This window comes from Aquarana catesbeiana, linkage group LG09, assembly GCF_042186555.1.
Source record: "Aquarana catesbeiana isolate 2022-GZ linkage group LG09, ASM4218655v1, whole genome shotgun sequence".
Lineage (NCBI taxonomy): Eukaryota > Metazoa > Chordata > Amphibia > Anura > Ranidae > Aquarana > Aquarana catesbeiana.
In genome coordinates, this window is record NC_133332.1 from 299,143,764 (window position 1) to 299,159,922 (window position 16,159).

General features: G+C 40.8%; 1 protein-coding gene across 1 annotated transcript in view; it reads right to left on the reverse strand.

The window, feature by feature from the left end:
* Positions 1 to 1,303: 1,303 nt before the first annotated feature.
* The window catches only part of NCS1 (neuronal calcium sensor 1), a 153,860-nt gene continuing 139,004 nt past the window's right edge, over positions 1,304 to 16,159 (reverse strand). The window contains exon 8 of the mRNA XM_073600492.1: positions 1,304 to 4,330. The gene's annotated coding sequence lies outside the window, so the exon portion shown is untranslated. The remainder of the gene's footprint in view (positions 4,331 to 16,159) is intronic.

Below are 16,159 nucleotides of genomic sequence, written 5' to 3' on the forward strand. Positions count from 1 at the left end.
GATGTTTCTACAACTTGATTGCAGTTCACTTGTGGTAAATTCAGTTGATTGGACATGATTTGGAAAGGCACACACCTGTTCATATAAGGTCCCACAGTTAACAGTGCATGTCAGAGCACAAACCAAGTCCAAGGAATTGTCTGTAGACTTCCGAGACAGGATTGTAAGGAGGCACAGATCTGGGGAAGGGTACAGAAAACTTTCTGCAGCATTGAAGGTCCCAATGAACAGCACAGTAGCCTCCATCATCTGTAAATGGAACAAGTTTGGAATCACCAGGACTTTTCCAAGAGCGGGCCGCCTGGTCAAACTGAGCGATCGGGGGAGAAGGACCTTAGTCAGGGAGGTGAACAAGAACCCGATGGTCTTACGCTGACAGAGCTCCAGCGTTTCTCTGTGGAGAGAGGAGAACCTTCCAGAAGAACAACTACCTGTTTGGTAGTTGTTTACCTGTATGGTAGAGTGGCCAGACGGAAGCCACTCCACAATAAAAGGCACAGGAGAGCCCGCCTGAAGTTTGCCAAAAGGCACCTGAAGTACTCTGACCATGAGAAACAAAATTCTCTGGTCTGATAAAACAAAGATTGAACTCTATGTCTGGAGGAAACCAGGCACCGCTCACCACCTGGTTAATACTATCCCTACAGTGAAGCATGGTGGTGGCATCATCATGCTGTGGGGATGTTTTTCAGCAGCAGGAACTCGGAAACTAGTCAGGCTCGAGGGAAAGATAAATGTAGCAATGTACAGAGACATCCTTGGTCTAAACCTACTCTAGAGCGCTCTGGAGCAAAGGTTCATCTTCCAACAGGACAACGACCCTAAGCACACAGCCAAGATAAAAAAAAGGAGTGGCTATGGCACAAATCTGTGAATGTCCTTGAGTCAGAACCCGATTGAACATCTCTGGAGAGATCTGAAAATGGCTGTGTACCGACGCTCTCCATCCAACCTGATGGAGCTTGAGAGGTCCTGCAACGAAGAATGGGAGAAACCGCCCAAAAGACTTTAGGCTGTAATTGTTGCCAAAAGGGCTTCAACAAAGTATTGAGGAAAGGCTGTGAATACTTATGTACGTGGGATTTTTTTTCCCTTTTTTTATTTTTAATACCTTTGCAAAGATATCAAACAAACTTCTTTCATGTTGTCATTATGGTGTATTACTTGTAAAATTTTGAGGAAAACAATAAACTTAATCCATTTTGGATTAAGGCTGTAACATAACAAAATGTGGAAAAAGTGAAGCGCTGTGAATACTTTCCAGATGCACGGTGTGTGTATATAATATAAATAAATATATATATAGAACTGCATAGTTATTTTATTTTTTCTGTTCCAGGGATTTATAGAGAGCAGACAATTCACACAACACATCACTTTACATATTGACATTCACATCAGGCCACTGTTTAACATTTGCATGCAGTTCCAGTTCGATCCCACAGTTCAGTGAATCCATAAACTTCATTGCACAATTAAGCCAGCAATAAGGAAGAGCCACAACATATATATATATTCAAAGACGTGCTGAGTTTATTTTAAAGCTTGCCTGTAATATTGAAATGTAGTTAAGATTTTGGATTTTTTTCTCAAATCAGGGCACAAGAATTCAAGCACATATGTACATACACATGGTTGCGGAGAGTGCATTTGCTAGGTGCTTTATTTGGCATTAGGTGCACCATAACCGCATGTAATCGCTATAGAGACGGCATGTTTAGCATACATGTATATGAGCAGCAACACACAAAGCGCTTAAGGGGGACTAGATTTATTAATACATGTGTGGTGCGTTGTGTATCATCAACCCTTATATGTGTATGCTAATTATGCGGTCGCAACAGAGATTCAAAGAGAAATCCAGGCACAACAAAAAGACAGCCATCACACACAATGCAGAGATGCCAACAAAGAATCTGAATACCATGTACACTAACTGGAAAGTTTGGCCCTGATTGTTGTTCTCCAACCAGCGAAGATATATCAGCTTAGCATAGATACTAGCACCCACCTGCTTCTTATAGCTGTCCGTCACTCTGGAGAAAAATATCCACCCAGCTCTGCCCCCACCATTATTATCTTACTCCCCCGTTGGACTATTCTTAGGAATAAATGGTGGAAGTAGCAGCGAATGCAATCACAGCAGCGACAGCCTTGGTGGGAGGCAAGTTCAAGCAAGTAGATAGCGCCACTACATACCTACAGCCATTTGCATTTCTTTCGGAGGACTTATCCTTTAAGCTAAAAGCTGATATTGCTTGCACAGCTGCGCCCACCTTCCCGTTCAGTTTCATTACAGGAAAAAAAACTAACCTCAATTTTATCTAATATTAAACAAAGCTTTCTATTTAACTTTTGATTTTCTAATACTGGCACCCCCCCCCCCCCCCCCCTTTTTTTCTGCATAGTGCTTGCTGTTGAGCTTCAGGTGTTCAGAATTCTTGGTGGTGCACATCTAAAAGGAAAGCAAGGGAAAAAACTAATTTCAATTTTATTTATTATTAAACAAAGTGAATTCTTGGTGGTGCATATCTAAAGGAAAGCAAGGGAAAAAACTAATTTCAATTTTATTTATTATTAAACAAAGCCTTTCATTTTCATTTTTGATTTTCTAATACTGGCAATGACCCCCCCCCCCCCCTTTTTTGTTCTGCATAGTGCTTGCTATTAAGCTTCAGGTATTCAGAATTCCTAGTGGTGCACATCTAAAAGGAAAGTAAGGGAAAAAGTCTAATTTCAGTTGTATTTATTATACAAGCCTTCCATTTTAATTTTTAATTTTCTAATACTGGCATTGACTCCCCCCCCCCCCCCCCCTTTTTTTCTGCATAGTGCTTGCTATTAAGCTTCAGGTATTCAGAATTCCTGGTGGTGCACATCTAAAGGCAAGTAAGGGAGGAATCTAATTTAAATTTTATTTAATATTAATTAAACAAAGCCTTCCATTTTCATTTTTGATTTTCTAATACTAGCAATGATCCCCCCCCCCTTTTTTTTCTGCATAGTGCTTGCTATTAAGCTTCAGGTGTTCAGAATTCTCGGTGGTGCACATCTAAAGGAAAGCAAGGGTTACCATTAAAGCAGGTAGGCCCTTCCACTTAGCACTCTTTTGTCAGCAAGTGCACAGGCACTGCTTATCTCAATACCTACAGTACAGAAGCAAGTTAGAAACGCCAACAAAAATCTTGGCAATGTATGTAGATGATTGCAATTTTTTTTTCAGTATTACTGAAATGTTACTCTATAGTCAGGGAAACTGGAGAAGAAAAGTGAATGTTTTTTTTTTGCAGGAGTGAGACTTAATGGCTGTAGATAGGCAGAGCTGGGATCTCCTGGTGACAGACGTGACAAGTCAAAGATCATCTATCCCATCCCAAATTATAAGTCTGATCCAATAATGAGGTACCGTTATAATGCGGTTACTGCATGACAAAGGCAGCTCAGGCTGAACGCACTTACCGCATGTATGTACAAGTATCCATAAACCTAGTCCTCGGAGCTGGTAATCCCTACTAACCCTTTTGCTGCATAAAGAAGAGGTGTGTTTTACATACCATGAAAGCTTAAAACAGAGAGGTGAATAAAAGCCAATATACCACTTTTCTTGACCTATCTGATAAAAGCATGTGACACAACAACTACAATAAAAAATAAATAAAAAGATATGCTATATATTATATGTATAAAAAAATCACTTATTCACAAAAAAAGCACAATTCAGCATCATGTAGATTGACCCAAATCCATGGAGTGCCGTGCGTCGAAAGGGTCCAGGATACACACACACAGAACCGGTCGTGTCCTATCATAGCATTCTGCTGCCGTGACCCCAAAGAAATAAAGTTGTTTTTCCTTAAATACTGCAAGACTGGGAAAGCCTCGTGGAACAGTCTCTCACAACCTTCTCCTGTCCCCCTATTCTGTTACCCAGGAGGCCACTGTGTGCCATTGTGGATGGAATATACAGTCTGCAGAGGTGTGAACTCCCAGATGGTGGTGCGTTGGCGCCCCCTAGTCCTGGAGCGAGAAGGAACAGGCTGGGTCTTCTCTGTAAGCAATTCTCCTCTGAGTGCGAGGAAACACAAGAAGCAGCAGGAGGGCAATGGGATGTTGTAAAGATTGAAGCATGTTTGGTACCGTACTGGGAGCAGAGGATGGTGTTCCTGCTCTCTCCAGAGACTGCCAGTGCCCTAGTGAAGGTGATCTGGAGATGAAAGGGTGGCTGGGATGGGCGTCCTCCTCCTTGCGCCGTACTGGAGTGATTAAAGAGAGGGAGAGAAGCTGCTGACATGGTCTAGTGGCACAGGAAGAATACTTTTATCCAGGGCATCTAGAAAAGAGAGATGATATAAGATTAAATTGGCAATAACATTGGTTCTAGGGCTTATGTCGTCATGTGTTTGATATGGGTTCGGAACGCGCGGCAAACGCAAGTTATCAAAATCTCACTGACTCTACAGCAGATCTTCACTGAGCACCACAAACCAAAAACAATTTTTAATTCTTTTTTAATATTCAACGTAAACTCCCCCATCCATAAATCTTCATGATTTATTTTGTTGAAAAATCAGCCCCCTAGCATTTTTGGCCGTGGTCATCTTGAGTAAGGGCAGATGATTCATGTAGCAGTGTGTTTAGCTGAAAAAAAACATCCTCTCCTCCTGAAGACTCCTGAGATGTATGATATAATTTGCCTAGGCAAGAAACCAGGAAGGAAGTAACTGAAGACATGTAAAAACAAAAGTTTAAAACAATTTAAATATGATATACTTTCCTATCTATTTACTAATGCTAACACATCGGGAGAGTGAAGTTCAACTTTAACTGAGCGGTACACATTGCATTTCAGAGGCTGCGTTTGACATGCTTTGCACTGTGCTGCATTTTTTTAAAGGCAGCATGTCCTATTAAGATGGATGTAAACTGCAGGCAAACCTTGCCTTTTGCAATTAAACACACAGAGTTTGACTAGAACACCTGTCAACATAGAACCTCTAAGTATTTGTGATGTCATAACTGTTGGACGCCTTTCACACTGCACCCGCGTTAGCGCTAAAGCGCTGCTTGATTTAGCTGCGCTTTAGCAGTATTTAAGCGGTGCTTTTTGGTCGCCAGCGGAGTGCTTTTAACCCCAAAGAAGGGGTTGAAAGCGCTCGTGTTGCAGCGCTTCCAAATTGCTTTTCAGGCGCTTTGGAGGTGCTGCCCATTCATTTCAATGGGCAGGGCGTTTTGGGAGCGCTAAATACAGCGACCCCAACCCGCTCCAAAGATGCTGCTTGCAGGACTTTTCCTAACATCCCAAAAGCGCACTGCCCCAGTGTGAAAAGTCACACTGAAATGAAACGGAGGCGGTTTTCAGGTACTTTACAGGCGCTATTTCTAGCACTAAAACGCCTGAAAACAGCCTCAGTGGGAAAGGGGAAAGCTGAACTCCAAGGCAAGTAAAAAGATCCCTTACAATGGAGTGCCCCTCATTACTTTAGGGATTAAATGCTCATTTAGGTCTAGGGTGGTGTTTCTCAACCTCTTTTCAATCATGGCAGCACCCTTTGTAAAATAGTGAAGCACCACAAATTAAAATGGGATCCCTCCGTCAAATTAGAACTCCCCTCTCTCACATTAGTGTCCCCCCTCACATCAGTACCTCCTTGCACATCAGTCACCACCTCCCTTTTCACATCAGAGCACTAGTCCTTCCTCTTTTAAATTAAGGCCGGCTATAGACGGTTCGAATCTTGGCCGGTTCAACAGGAACAGGCCGAGATTCGAACCATGCATGGGTAGGCGGAATGTACAACCAGCCTGCTGGATTTTACATACAATTATCGATAGTTGCTGCTATAGTGCTTAGCAATAATCGCTGTGCTCCCCCCGCCCCCCTGACAGGAGAATACAATGGCTCCACGGGAAGGATTCCCCCATTCACACAATTAATGTTGATGAGGGAATCGAGTGAATTTCTACACTCAGTCTATGAAATTTCACTATGGCCTGCCTTAAGAGTCTTCAACTACCCCCATTTAAATCAGAGTCTGCCCCCTCCTCCCCTTCCCCATTTTACATCAGAGATCTGCTCTCAGGACCTTGTCCGTGTCCCCACTGGGGAGATTCATCCTTTCTATTTGTCCCAATGACAACTGTCTACAAAGAAGTAGCTACAACCACTGGATATTATATTATAGTGTTTGATTCCATCTATAAACATTTACTAGGGGTGAAAGACACTGAATTTTAAAAGGACATTTTCTATGGTGTTTTTAAAACAGAAAATAAAAAAAAATATGTTTTAAAATGTAAATAGGAAGTTGACCAATACAATCAAGTATATAATATTACATAATACTAATTAATAATTATACATAATGTTATTATATTATAGTATTCAGACTACATAAGAAAAAATTTGATGGGCTGTGATGTAAAAAAAAATCCCAAGAAATTCTTTTAAGTATATAAACAGTAAAAAATGGAGGACGGACCATATTGGCCCCATAAAGAATGAGGAAGGACATCTGGTTACAAAGGATGGGGAGATGGCAAAGGTATTGAATTTATTCTTTTCAGTCTTCACAAGGGAATCGGGGGGCTTCAGTAACCAAAACTGCAGTGTTTGTCCTCATGAGACATCACAGGAAGCATCCTCATGGCTAACAGAAGACAGAAATGGAAATACTTGGGTAACTTAACATTAATAAATCCCCTGAACCAGATGGCTTGCACCCAAGGGTACTTAAGGAACTCAGTCAAGTAATTACCAGACCATTGTTCCTAATTTTTACTGAAGTCTACTGACTTGAATGGTACCAGCTGATTGGAGAAAAGCCAATGTAGCACCAATATTTAAAAAAGGGCCAAAATACATTCCTGGGAGTTACAGACCAGTTAGCCTAACATCAAGATAATGCAAGCTCTTGGAGGGGATGATAAGGGACTATATACACAATTTTAGTAATTAAAATGGTATCATTAGCAGTATTCAGCATGGATTCATGAAGAATAGTTCTTGCCAAACCAATCTACTAACCTTCTATGAGGAGGTGAGCTGCATCTAGATAAAGGAAGGCCCATAGACGTGGTGTATCTGGATTTGGCTAAAGCATTCGACACAGTTCCCCATAAACGTTTACTGTACAAAGTAAGGTCCGTTTGCACAAACCATAGGGTGAGTACATGGATTGAAAACTGGCTACAAGGGCGAGTTCAGAGGGTGGTGATAAATGGGGAGTACTTGGAATGGTCAGGGGTGGGTAGTGGGGTCCCACAGGGTTCTGTGCTGGGACCAATCCTATTTAACTTGTTCATAAACGACCTGGAAGATGGGATAAACAGTTCAATCTCTGTATTTGCGGATGACACTAACCTAAGCAGGGCAATAACTTCTCTGCAGGATGTGGAAACCTTGCAAGAAGATCTGAACAAATTATTGGGGTGGGCAACTACATGGCAAATGAGGTTTAATGTAGAAAAATGTAAAAAATGCATTTGGGTGGCAAAAATATGAATGCAATCTATACAAGGGGGGAGAACCTCTGGGGGAACCTAGGATGGAAAAGGACCTGGGGGTCCTAGTAGATGATAGGTTCAGCAATGGCATGCAATGCCAAGGTGCTGCTAACAAAGCAAACAGAATATTGGCATGCATTAAAAAGGGGATTAAAAAAATGATAATTCTCCCGCTCTACAAGACTCTGGTCCGGCCGCACCTGGAGTATGCTGTCCAGTTCTGGGCACCAGTCCTCAGGGAGGATGTGCTGGAAATGGAGTACAGAGAAGGGCAACAAAGCTAATAAAGGGTCTGGAGGATATTATTTATGAGGAAAGGTTGCAAGCTCTGAACTTATTCTCTCTGGAGAAGAAACGCTTGAAAGGGGATATGGTTTCAATTTACAGATATCTTACTGGTGAACCCACAATAGGGATAAGACTTTTTTGCGGAAGGGAGTTTAATAAGACATGTGGCCACTCATTAAAATTAGAAGAAAAGAGGTTTAACCTTAAACTGCGTAGAGGGTTCTTTACTGTAAGAGCGGCAAGGATGCGGAATTCCCTTCCACAGGAGGTGGTATCAGCGGGGAGCATCGATAGTTTCAAGAAACTATTAGATAAGCACCTGAACGAGCACAACATACAGGGATATACAATATAATACTATCATATAATCACACACATAGGTTGGACTTTATGGACTTGTGTCTTTTTTCAACCTCATATACTTAGTAACCACGTAGCGGTCCAAAAACGTTTTTTGTTTTTTCTCCAGAAACACAATGTTTTGCAAGAAACATTTTTTATCAAGGGCCCATTCACACTTATGCATTGCAGTGCTATTCATTTTCAATGGGACCCCAATTCACTAATACACTGGTGGGCACTACAGCAGACCACAACGCATATACCCATAGCCGTGTGCACACCCAAATCAACCCGTGTGGTGCAGATTCCTCCTGTTTAGATCCCTGTTATTTCACCAAAGCCCCCTAACAGGGCTCCTAAAAAAAAAAAATGTATAAAAAAAATAAAAATTGGAAAAAATGATAAAAATAAACACTACTGACACTGTCCACTGCCCTACTGACACTGTTAATTTCTCTGCTGACACCCTCAGTATATAAAACCCCTGGCAAAAATTATGGAATCACCAGTCCCTGAGGATGTTCCTTCAGTTGTTTATTGTTGTAGAAAAAAAGCAGATCACAGACATGGCCAAAAACTAAAGGCATTTCAAATGGCAACTTTCTGGCTTTAAGAAACACTAAAAGAAATCAAGAAAAATAATTGTGGTGGCCAGTAACAGTTAAATTTATAGAACAAGCACAGGGAATAAATTATGGAATCACTCAATTCTGAGGAAAAAAATTATGGAATCACCCTGTAAATTTTCATTACAAACACTAACACCTGCATCAGATGAAATCTGCTTGTTAGTATGTAGGTAAAGAGGGTAAATCATCACGCAGTGTTGCACAAGATGTTGGTTGTTCACAGTCGGCTGTGTCTAAAACATGGACCAAATACAAACAACATGGGAAGGTGGTTAAAGGCAAGCATACTGGTAGACCAAGGAAGACATCAAAGCGTCAAGACAGAAAACTTAAAGCAATATGCCTTGAAAACAGAAAATGTACAACAAAACAAATGAGGAACAAATGGTAGGAAACTGGACTCAACATCTGTGACCGAACTGTAAGAAACCGCCTAAAGGAAATGGGATTTACATACAGAAAAGCTAAAAGAAAGCCAACTCTAACATCTAAACACAAAAAAACAAGGTTACAATGGGCTAAGGAAAGGCAATCGTGGACTGTGGATGATTGGATGAAAGTCATATTCAGTGATAAATCTCGAATCTGCATTGGGCAAGGTGATGATGCTGGAACTTTTGTTTGGTGCCGTTCCAATGAGATTTATGCAGACGACTGTCTGAAGAAAACATGCAAATTTCCACAGTCAATTATGATATGGGGCTGCATGATAGGTAAAGGCACTGGGGAGATGGCTGTCATTAAATCTTCAATAAATGCACAGGTTTGCATTGAAATTTTGGACACTTTTCTTATTCCATCTATTGAAAGGATGTTTGGAGATGATGAAATCATTTATCAAGATGATAATGCATCTTGCCATAGAGCAAAAACTGTGAAAAAATTCCTTGAAGAAAGACACATAAGGTCAATGTCATGGCCTGCAAACAGTCCGGATCTCAATCCAATTGAAAATCTGTGGTGGAAGTTAAAGAAAATGGTCCATGACAAGGCTCCAACCTGCAAAGATGATTTGGCAACAGCAATCAGAGAAGGCTGGAGCCAGATTGATGAACAGTACTCATTAAGTCAATGCCTCAGAGACTGCAAACAGTTATAAAAGCCAGAGGTGGTGCAACAAAGTACTAATGATGTGTTGGAGTGTTATTTTGTTTGTTTTTCGTGATTCCATCATTTTTTCCTCAGAATTGAGTGATTCCATAATTTATTCCCTGTGCTTGTTCTATAAATCTAACTGTTACTGGCCACCACAATTATTTTTCTTGATTTCTTTTAGTGTTTCTTAAAGCCAGAAAGTTGCCATTTGAAATGCCTTTAGTTTTTGGCCATGTCTGTGATCTGCTTTTTTTCTACAACAATAAACAACTGAAGGAACATCCTCAGGGACTGGCGATTCCATAATTTTTGCCAGGGGTTGTATAAATATATATATATACACACATGTACACACACACACACACAAATGTGTTTGAGCTTTGGAGTGCACACCCTAATGCAATAGGCTGTGCACACCTATATACAGTACCTCAGTATACCTTTCCGTTTTGGCTGTGTTAATGTGAAATGCAACACTAATGAATGTACTTGTGGTAACTCACTGCAATGCAGCACAAAAGTCAAACTGGGCCCTAAAAGGAAACCTGTCATAAGAGGTGCATGGAGTCTGCGAATGTTGCCTGGCCTCTCTTTCTGAAAAAAGCTACCAATGGGGTTGATCATGAGCACTACAAAGAATTTAAACATGCTCAGGACTGCAGTGCCACCTAGTGGCGATGGAATCCTAACAGTGCATGAAGGAAATGGCAAACTAAATGAAACCCGTACTGACCTGAAAATGCTAGTTGCCTGGCTTTTTTGGCTTTAATACTTTTGAGTCTGACTTGGGAAAAAACATACAGCAGAGGAAGATAAAGTCAAGTCAGAAATCCTGATTTGCATAACTTTTCAAGGTCCATGACTCAGAAGGTATTTAAAGAGAACCAGTCATCAGTGGGCAACTGTGACAATCAGATTATCTGCTCTAGGATTGGTATAATAGTGTAACCTTAGCTTTTACTCTATCCATGACGGTTTTATTCTCTCGCTGTCAGAGTAGTTGTGCCAGGCTACCTGAAGTTCCAAAGTTCAATGCACAAAAAACACTAAAATACAAAAGTAATAAAGATGTTGTCAGGATTGTATGATGAAAATCAAACCATTTCATTTCGTACTCACTAGGTTGATAAAATTGTAATGAACTCTTAATGAAATGCATCAGACCAGAATTCTGCTTTAAAACAAGCACAAGGTGTTAAGGAAGCCATCTTAATTATTCCAGTAACCCCTATTTTGTATGGTTTTTGGGTGTGCCTCATGATAAATGTATATTTTTATTCTGGAGTGTTGCTTTAACTGCTAAGATTTACATGATGACATCAGTGTAATAATTTCCTCTGGAATTCTCACAGAAGTCTTCAAGCTAGTGTTATATAGGGCAATTCAAGCTGTGACAGCGAGCTGTGAACATCAGGAGGCTGGGAGGAGGAGGGGAGGCAGGGGGCACCCTCCCAGGGATGTTCCTGTGGGTGTTTGGCACATACTAGTCAAAAAAGAGACACTTATACTGTGTGTGGGAGGCTTCCTCATCCACTGCCGAGAGGTCCAACTACTACTAGTGGGACACCAGGCCTGCATTTGTCATGTGGCCAGGCGAGCGCCCTCTAGGGGCAATATAAATGAAGAGCTTGTCCTCCCTTACTGAAAGCTCGGCTGCCTTCTTTTAAAGGGACACGTTCATATGAGAACCATGGGGGCTGCCATTACTCATCTCTTCTTTTAGAATGCTTGTTCTCTGGCTTTCAGAGTAATCCTTTGGCTGTAGTGTTATTTCAGTCTCTGAAATGGAACAAGTATAGGGATGTGGAATTTTGACACTTTTCTGACACTTTGGTTATTACCAGGGACTTTTTTGTTTCATTAAGCACCTTGCTATAGGACTGTATAGGGATACCAAGTTTGTGTACATCTGTGATTGCGCCATATACATTGTGGTGTTAATCGCTGCCTGCACACAACACCTGGTGGCTCAAGCCACCTAAACACATGCCCTGATAGCAAGGATAACTTGCCAATAATTTGTGGCAGTGTTGAATTGTAGGTCTGTTAACTTGCTGCACATTTTCACTGGTAAGTTGTACACATGCAGAGCACTTGGAGCACAAGTTGTAGTTGACACTTTTGCAATTCGTAGCAAATTTGCGTGGCAAGTCTCTAGCAAGTTCAAAGTTGCATTGGTGAGTCTACAGCAAGAGCTCTGCCAGTCTACGGCATGGTGGGATGACTATTGCACAACATAACTGAACCAGAACTTCGAGCATACTTGCAGAATGTTGCAAAGAAAGTTGATCTGGAGTCATGCAATGCAGACTTACTGCAATTGTGCAACAAACTTGTGAAGCCTGGGAAAAGTCTAGCAATAGCTTAGCAAGTCATTTTCAAACTTGCAGCACAATTTCTTGCTATCAGGCTGGCCCATTCATGGTCAGCAGGCCTCAGTGGCTTTGTGAATAATGCAAAATGAAAATGTGTGGCAACCTAACAAAAGCAAGATTTACAATAACTTTAATAAGGATTTTTAATATGTGGCGATACAACTACTTTATACTTGTTCCCTGTAGCCTATAATAAATTCCATTATGATGGGTTACATTTTCTGAAGATGTCTCCAGCAGCATGGTCTGGTTTGGTGTTTGCATTCATCCTGCAGTTCCTGGCTGGCTAAAGGGTGATCTTTGAGGACTAAAGAACTGCTCTGCATGGAGCTGAATAAGTAATCTGGCTTCATAGAGAACAGCGCATGTACTCAAGAGTCAAGAGATTGCAGCAATATTGCTGGAAACAAATTTTCCCTTCAAAAAAGGAAATTATATTCATATTGGCATTCCTTATAGGCTGCCAAGACAAAGACAAATAAAACATTTTTATTGAAAGTACAGTTACTGTATACTTTAAACCCAAACTCCAGGCACAGATATTTGTATGTTGTTTCCCATATTCAATACTCACATTAACAATGTCAATTTGTTCTTACTTCAGGAGCTCTATAATCTACGCTGAGTGCTGCTGACACGTACAGCGGGGGAGCCGCAATTACAGTGGGTTCTATGATCGGCATCAGTTCTGGTATGGATCCTCTGCCCCTCTCACTCTGCTCTGCCATTTACAAAACATAGCATAGTGATGACGTTCTTTGTGGACAGTAGAGTGGGCTGAGACACAACATTGGAACTGGTGTCATTTATAGACCTTGTTCTGATACAGCGAAGAACTAAAAGTGCGGCTCCTGCTGTACATATCTGCCCCACTCAGTGCTCCTGAAATATTGACAGTGTTAATGAATTAAAGATTAAAACCAACATAAAAATAGATGTGCCTGGGGTCGGGATTTAAATCACCTAACAGTTTCTTAGACCTCAGTGGTTACATAGTTAGGTTGAAAAAAGACACAAGTCCATCCAGTTCAACCAATAAAAGGGAAAACATTTTTTTACCAACCTATACCCACAGTTGATCCAGAGGAGGGCAAAAAAAACCCCAAAAAACAGAAAAGCATGATCCAATTTGCTCCAGCAGGATAAAAAAAATCCTTCCTGATCCCCTAAGAAGCAATCGGATATTCCCTGGATCAACTTTACTTGTTAGTACCCAGTTATATTATGTACATTTAGGGAAAAATCCAGGCCTTTTATAAAGCAATCTACTGAGCTGGACAGAACCAGCTCTTGAGGGAGTCTATTCCACATTTTCACAGCTCTTACTATGAAGAAGCCTTTCCCTATTTGGAGATTAAATCTCTTTTCTTCCAGACATAAAAAAAGCCCCTTTTTCCCCTGTGATGACCTTAAAGTGAAGTGGTTTTGATGGCGAAATCTCCAAATTGAGTCCCAGGTCTACAGACCACTGTCATTGTCAGGAGACCTACTTTACCTCCCTCCAATACTTCTGTCTCTAGCTTCTAACAGAGCAGAAAATTAGTATGACCAGGTCTTCATTGTCTTTCTGGAGATGCAGCTCTCTGTTTGTCTATGGCAGTCATTCTCAACCAGGATCCTGTGCAACCCTAGGGTTCTTTCAGAAGTTGCTAAGAGTTCCGTGAGCTGTGGCTGACTGACCTCTGATGGTGCTTTCATAGTTCTAACTGTAACACCACTTAGCAGGGTCAGCGAGATGACACCAATGATCTTATTAGGCATCTTTAAGGGTGGCATTCTTCCCACTGACCAAAAAGATAAGGGCCATTTTCCCAATGACCCTCAATTATTTTAACAGGAGCTTCCTGGGAGCTGAAAATTATTGTAAATGTTCCTTTGGGGTTCAAAGGGGGAGACAGGCTTGTCTATGGTATTACTGTAACCAGGAAGAAAGCAACTGGAAGACCAACATTTTACACGTCACCAGAATAAGAACTCTTCCAATGGAAATAATTCTTCCAGTGACAGCTGGCGAGTCCAGTCACAGCTAATTTTGGGGAGCTTTTTACCTTTTTCAGACAGCAATAAAAAACTGCAAATATTTCCCACTCCAAAACTGAAATTTTTTTCAGAATTTAACCCTTATACAACTACAAAGGGTGGTCGGCTTATTTAGGGGGTACCTCATCTGTATATATTACCATCTACCCAAAAAACCTTTACTTGTTTTGGACTTTACTGGTACCAGAGAGAGACGGTCACACAAAAATGATAAAAATGATATATTTATTACAAATTTCCAATAAAAAAGTTTAAAAACATAGAAAAATATTCTTAAATGCGGTGTAAGACATAAATATGACTGCAAAACATTTTCTTTGCTGCAAGAGGTCAACGCGTTTCACAACAACCAGCTTCCTCAGGACCTCTTTAGCTTAGAAGCAAAGAAAAATGGTGCACTGCATTAAGAATATAGCTTTATGATGGTGGCAGGATATGCAGAGTGGATATGCCCTTTAGTTCAATTTGTAGTCAATGAAAATTTATGAATAAAGTGGGCCTATGACCAATGTATTTCCATCTGAGGTCCCCTTTCAATACTTATTTATTTATCTCAGGTACTTATATAGCGCCATCAATTTACGCAGCGCTTTACATATACATTGTACATTCACTTCAGTCCCTACCCTCAAGAAGCTTACAATCTAAGGGTCCCTAACTCACATTCATACATATTAGGGACAATTTAGACAGGATCCAATTAACCTACCAGCATGTACTTAAAGATAGGAAGATGTTGCATGTGAATCATGCTATTAATATTCACTCTGCATATCCTTCCACTCTCTGAAATCTATATTCTTATTGCGATGCGCCATTTCTCTTTGCTACTAAGCTAAAGAAGTCCTGAGAAAGAAGTTTTTTGCGAAACTCGTCAACCTCTTGGATCATACAGCATGGAAAATTTGTTGCAGTCATAGTTAGGGCTTGCACCACATTTAAGAATACTTTTCCCCAATTTGGATAAGCAGGAAATGGTTTGATAAAATAGAAAAAATATTTAGAGCCCTTATATGGAAAGGATGAACATCTAGGATAAGATTGCAGACCTTACAACTACCCACGCGGGAAGGGGGGATGGCTGTTCCGCACCCACGTAGCTATTTTCTGGCTGTTCAGCTGCAGTATATAGTGGGAAACAGCGAGGAGAAGTTGATTATTATGGGAGCTCCCCACAAGACCGTGATAGAGACGTTGGAAGCAGACTCCTTTATATACAATACCCCTACGATCAAATTAATAAAAAAAGCATGGAGAACTGTTAAAACTCTGCTGGGAATAAATGGTTGGATTAAATATACCCCCCTATGGAACAATAAGAATTTCCAAGAACTAAAAGAAATAGGAATAATTAAAACATGGGAAAAGAGTGGAATAGTGAAACTAGCTCAGCTTTATAACCAGGCTTTACTAAAATCTTTTTCTACATTGAAAGTAGAATTTGGTATACCAGATAATTTCATTATATAACTATATACAAATTAAACACGCCCTTAAGTCGCAGTTTGGGGATCAGGGCCCCTCCTGGAGTGAGTCCGCACTGCTCCAGAAATTAGGAGACCGGGAGAGCCAAGGGGGGACCATAGCTAAAATATACCCGCATATTTGTAAAAATAGTATAGAGACCCCGGAAAAACTTAAAAGTAGAGGCAAATGGGAGAAGGAATTGGGAGCAATCTCGGATGGGCAATGGAGAGACATATTAATGGGAGGGCATCGGGTATCGATCTCCCCTGCCCAAAGGATATCACATCTAATGGTAATCCATAGGACGTATTACACCCCAAAAAAGTTATTTGAGTTTGGGAGGGTAACAGATCCCAACTGCCCTAGATGTCAGCAGGAAGGGGACTTGTTACATATGATGTGGAAATGCCCGAAGTTGTT